The sequence below is a fragment of the Coffea arabica genome, chromosome 7e, assembly GCF_036785885.1.
Source record: "Coffea arabica cultivar ET-39 chromosome 7e, Coffea Arabica ET-39 HiFi, whole genome shotgun sequence".
Classification (NCBI taxonomy): Eukaryota; Viridiplantae; Streptophyta; class Magnoliopsida; order Gentianales; family Rubiaceae; genus Coffea; species Coffea arabica.
Window position 1 is genome coordinate 40,997,996 of NC_092323.1, and position 6,673 is coordinate 41,004,668.

Here is a 6,673-nt window from a genome sequence, read left to right on the forward strand (position 1 = left end):
GCATCTTTGTTTCTCAAACCACTTCACCACTCACCTTAATTCTACCAAGAGAACGGTTTTTATGGAGCAAATCAAAGTTTTAGCGGTTGGATTGTGAGATCAAGGCAAGAAATTGAAAAAAGAAGTTGGAGGTTTCTTTCTTTTTTCTCCCTAAGGAGTTCGGCCAAGAGAGCTTAAAATGAAGAAATAAATTGGCCAAAATTAGCTTTAAGATGGTAAAAATATTTTGGTCAAAAGTCTAAGGGTAAATTGAATGGTGACACTTGTCAACTTTTAGTTTAAAACTTATCTTTTTGTCTCTCTAATACTAATCTCTTAGCACCTTGAAAAATAATATTACTTAATACAAACCTCCAACAAGTTGTCAAAAATATATTGCATTTGCTGCACTAGCGGGTGTCACGTCCATAATACACTTCAAAATTAACGTGGACTAACTTGTATCAAGGAAATGATTTGAAAATTATATTACTTTATAAAAATGTATAGAAAATTAATATCCTGAAGAAAGGTACAAAATTATAAACAAGGAAACAAAATAATGTCTAGAAAATATATAAAAATTTTTGGGTTCTCACACTCATTCTTTCGGGATGTCACAAACTCCCCTCCTTAAAAGAATGTCGTCCCCGACATTCCATCTTGTACCAATCAAGTTAAGACATCTCGCAAGAATCACTCAAGCATTCCAAGCAAACACTAAGAGTCAAATAACACCTACTTGTCCGCCTTTCAGTCATACAAGAAGCACTGATATTTCAAATCAAACCCACAGTCCGGAATCCTAAATTTCATGCTTAGGATACACTACAGAGATCTGAAACCTAAACTCTGATAACACCTGTGACGGCCCCACCTCACCCTCAGGCGAACCAAAGTGTTCGGCGGACCGCCTGCCCAACTCTCGTCGGGACTCAGTCAGTCATTACAGTCCTCAAATAAATTACAATATAAATCTCAAATATTACATCAAATTCTCCAATAATTACATGTCATAAGCGAAGCGGAAACAATTCCTCAAACTATACATAAAATGATTCCAAATCCAAACTGTACAAGATATATGCCATCAATTCACGTGAATAAGTACTACAAGCCTTCCTTCGCCACGAGCCCTGTGGAGGGGAATAAAATAGTTTTGGGGTGAGTTAGAAGCTCAGTGAGTAACCAATAAAAGCAGTCATCAAATCAATTTCTCAATAGTTCATTTCAATGATGTCATGAATCAATAATCAAATATACGTTTATTGCTCTGGTGAGCCAGACAAATCATTGCACTTAAACACCCAACGCTCAAATAGATCACTTAACGTTAAACAATAAGGGGGAGCAACGTTGGTGCTCCAGATCATGTCATGAACAATAAACAGGGTGGAGACGTTGGTGTTCAGCACAAGACTCCCCAAGAACCCATTGAAGCCAAATCATGTCATGAACTCACATGCAAGCACGCATGATATGCAGTCGAGTAAATAATGCAAGAAACATTTCAGAAGTACTTGGGAAATAGTTGAGGGTCACTCACCCCCACGGCTCAGAAACCATCCATCATATACCATTACCTTGCCCGAATCCAAGCCCTAAATCACAAACTCAAAGCAATCATACATTCTCAAAGTTCGGACAGCATTTCCCCATAAATGCTTCATTTCCAACCTACAATATATCACCAATCACACATACGGTTAATAAGCAATAAAATGCATCCAATTAGGCCACAATATCCCTCAATCAAAGCTAATTAGAAGCTTAAGAGCCACCATTAGAAAAACCCCCAATTAAACCCTAGAAACCGGAATTCATTCCCTCAAGCGTAAATTTTTCACAACGATCGCAATTAACTTATAAAAGTTCCCTTTAACACCTTTCGGCACAATATCCATAACTGAAGCTACCCTTATTGGATTGAAACAAATCTTATAGCGTTTCGAAGCCAAGACATAAACCTACATTTCTTATGAAGACCTCAAAAGCCAAATCATACATTTTCATGGTCAAAAATGGAAAACTCCACGAAAACAGAAATCTGGGCGCGAAACAGGGTTCATGGACAGTCAAGGGTATTTCGGTCATTTCATATGCTACAGTGCTCATATCGAGCTGAAATTTTACAGGCAGCTAGTTAACACTATTTTCTACAACTTTCATGTTTTAACTTAAGCCTCATTCAGCCTCTAACATGCCCAAATAAATCCGATCAGAACAGGGCAAATTCAAACCCTAAACCTGGAATTTCGTAGCAAACCAGAAATTTTCCGCAACCAACTTCAACTAACATATACAAGCTTCATTTTACACCATTACCAGCCATCATACCATGATCAAACCATGATCCTCATACAAAACAGAAAAATAACAAGAATAAATCAAAATTCATCAAACCTTCACTTCCAACCATAAACAAACCATAATCACACCATATGTCATCATATTAAACCACTAAAGCCACCAATTGAACATTAGCAAAGCTAAAGGGAAAGATTCTTAACAACTCACCTTGTAACCTCAAGACAACAAGCAACTTAGCATCTTTGTTTCTCAAACCACTTCACCACTCACCTTAATTCTACCAAGAGAACGGTTTTTATGGAGCAAATCAAAGTTTTAGCGGTTGGATTGTGAGATCAAGGCAAGAAATTGAAGAAAGAAGTTGGAGGTTTCTTTCTTTTTTCTCCCTAAGGAGTTCGGCCAAGAGAGCTTAAAATGAAGAAATAAATTGGCCAAAATTAGCTTTAAGATGGTAAAAATATTTTGGTCAAAAGTCTAAGGGTAAATTGAATGGTGACACTTGTCAACTTTTAGTTTAAAACTTATCTTTTTGTCTCTCTAATACTAATCTCTTAGCACCTTGAAAAATAATATTACTTAATACAAACCTCCAACAAGTTGTCAAAAATATATTGCATTTGCTGCACTAGCGGGTGTCACGTCCATAATACACTTCAAACTTAACGTGGACTAACTTGTATCAAGGAAATGATTTGAAAATTATATTACTTTATAAAAATGTATAGAAAATTAATATCCTGAAGAAAGGTACAAAATTATAAACAAGGAAACAAAATAATGTCTAGAAAATATATAAAAATTTTTGGGTTCTCACACTCATTCTTTCGGGATGTCACAAACTCCCCTCCTTAAAAGAATGTCGTCCCCGACATTCCATCTTGTACCAATCAAGTTAAGACATCTCGCAAGAATCACTCAAGCATTCCAAGCAAACACTAAGAGTCAAATAACACCTACTTGTCCGCCTTTCAGTCATACAAGAAGCACTGATATTTCAAATCAAACCCACAGTCCGGAATCCTAAACTTCATGCCTAGGATACACTACAGAGATCTGAAACCTAAACTCTGATAACACCTGTGACGGCCCCACCTCACCCTCAGGCGAACCAAAGTGTTCGGCGGACCGCCTGCCCAACTCTCGTCGGGACTCAGTCAGTCATTACAGTCCTCAAATAAATTACAATATAAATCTCAAATATTACATCAAATTCTCCAATAATTACATGTCATAAGCGAAGCGGAAACAATTCCCCAAACTATACATAAAATGATTCCAAATCCAAACTGTACAAGATATATGCCATCAATTCACGTGAATAAGTACTACAAGCCTTCCTTCGCCACGAGCCCTGTGGAGGGGAATAAAATAGTTTTGGGGTGAGTTAGAAGCTCAGTGAGTAACCAATAAAAGCAGTCATCAAATCAATTTCTCAATAGTTCATTTCAATGATGTCATGAATCAGTAATCAAATATACGTTTATTGCTCTGGTGAGCCAGACAAATCATTGCACTTAAACACCCAACGCTCAAATAGATCACTTAACGTTAAACAATAAGGGGGAGCAACGTTGGTGCTCCAGATCATGTCATGAACAATAAACAGGGTGGAGACGTTGGTGTTCAGCACAAGACTCCCCAAGAACCCATTGAAGCCAAATCATGTCATGAACTCACATGCAAGCACGCATGATATGCAGTCGAGTAAATAATGCAAGAAACATTTCAGAAGTACTTGGGAAATAGTTGAGGGTCACTCACCCCCACGGCTCAGAAACCATCCATCATATACCATTACCTTGCCCGAATCCAAGCCCTAAATCACAAACTCAAAGCAATCATACATTCTCAAAGTTCGGACAGCATTTCCCCATAAATGCTTCATTTCCAACCTACAATATATCACCAATCACACATACGGTTAATAAGCAATAAAATGCATCCAATTAGGCCACAATATCCCTCAATCAAAGCTAATTAGAAGCTTAAGAGCCACCATTAGAAAAACCCCCAATTAAACCCTAGAAACCGGAATTCATTCCCTCAAGCGTAAATTTTTCACAACGATCGCAATTAACTTATAAAAGTTCCCTTTAACACCTTTCGGCACAATATCCATAACTGAAGCTACCCTTATTGGATTGAAACAAATCTTATAGCGTTTCGAAGCCAAGACATAAACCTACATTTCTTATGAAGACCTCAAAAGCCAAATCATACATTTTCATGGTCAAAAATGGAAAACTCCACGAAAACAGAAATCTGGGCGCGAAACAGGGTTCATGGACAGTCAAGGGTATTTCGGTCATTTCATATGCTACAGTGCTCATATCGAGCTGAAATTTTACAGGCAGCTAGTTAACACTATTTTCTACAACTTTCATGTTTTAACTTAAGCCTCATTCAGCCTCTAACATGCCCAAATAAATCCGATCAGAACAGGGCAAATTCAAACCCTAAACCTGGAATTTCGTAGCAAACCAGAAATTTTCCGCAACCAACTTCAACTAACATATACAAGCTTCATTTTACACCATTACCAGCCATCATACCATGATCAAACCATGATCCTCATACAAAACAGAAAAATAACAAGAATAAATCAAAATTCATCAAACCTTCACTTCCAACCATAAACAAACCATAATCACACCATATGTCATCATATTAAACCACTAAAGCCACCAATTGAACATTAGCAAAGCTAAAGGGAAAGATTCTTAACAACTCACCTTGTAACCTCAAGACAACAAGCAACTTAGCATCTTTGTTTCTCAAACCACTTCACCACTCACCTTAATTCTACCAAGAGAACGGTTTTTATGGAGCAAATCAAAGTTTTAGCGGTTGGATTGTGAGATCAAGGCAAGAAATTGAAGAAAGAAGTTGGAGGTTTCTTTCTTTTTTCTCCCTAAGGAGTTCGGCCAAGAGAGCTTAAAATGAAGAAATAAATTGGCCAAAATTAGCTTTAAGATGGTAAAAATATTTTGGTCAAAAGTCTAAGGGTAAATTGAATGGTGACACTTGTCAACTTTTAGTTTAAAACTTATCTTTTTGTCTCTCTAATACTAATCTCTTAGCACCTTGAAAAATAATATTACTTAATACAAACCTCCAACAAGTTGTCAAAAATATATTGCATTTGCTGCACTAGCGGGTGTCACGTCCATAATACACTTCAAACTTAACGTGGACTAACTTGTGTCAAGGAAATGATTTGAAAATTATATTACTTTATAAAAATGTATAGAAAATTAATATCCTGAAGAAAGGTACAAAATTATAAACAAGGAAACAAAATAATGTCTAGAAAATATATAAAAATTTTTGGGTTCTCACACTCATTCTTTCGGGATGTCACAAACTCCCCTCCTTAAAAGAATGTCGTCCTCGACATTCCATCTTGTACCAATCAAGTTAAGACATCTCGCAAGAATCACTCAAGCATTCCAAGCAAACACTAAGAGTCAAATAACACTTACTTGTCCGCCTTTCAGTCATACAAGAAGCACTGATATTTCAAATCAAACCCACAGTCCGGAATCCTAAACTTCATGCCTAGGATACACTACAGAGATCTGAAACCTAAACTCTGATAACACCTGTGACGGCCCCACCTCACCCTCAGGCGAACCAAAGGGTTCGGCGGACCGCCTGCCCAACTCTCGTCGGGACTCAGTCAGTCATTACAGTCCTCAAATAAATTACAATATAAATCTCAAATATTACATCAAATTCTCCAATAATTACATGTCATAAGCGAAGCGGAAACAATTTCCCAAACTATACATAAAATGATTCCAAATCCAAACTGTACAATATATATGCCATCCAGTCACGTGAATAAGTACTACAAGCCTTCCTTCGCCACGAGCCCTGTGGAGGGGAATAAAATAGTTTTGGGGTGAGTTAGAAGCTCAGTGAGTAACCAATAAAAGCAGTCATCAAATCAATTTCTCAATAGTTCATTTCAATGATGTCATGAATCAGTAATCAAATATACGTTTATTGCTCTGGTGAGCCAGTGAAATCATTGCACTTAAACACCCAACGCTCAAATAGATCACTTAACGTTAAACAATAAGGGGGAGCAACGTTGGTGCTCCAGATCATGTCATGAACAATAAACAGGGTGGAGACGTTGGTGTTCAGCACAAGATTCCCCAAGAACCCATTAAAGCCAAATCATGTCATGAACTCACATGCAAGCACGCATGATATGCAGTCGAGTAAATAATGCAAGAAACATTTCAGAAGTACTTGGAAAATAGTTGAGGGTCACTCACCCCCACGGCTCAGAAACCATCCATCATATACCATTACCTTGCCCGAATCCAAGCCCTAAATCACAAACTCAAAGCAATCATACATTCTCAAAGTTCGG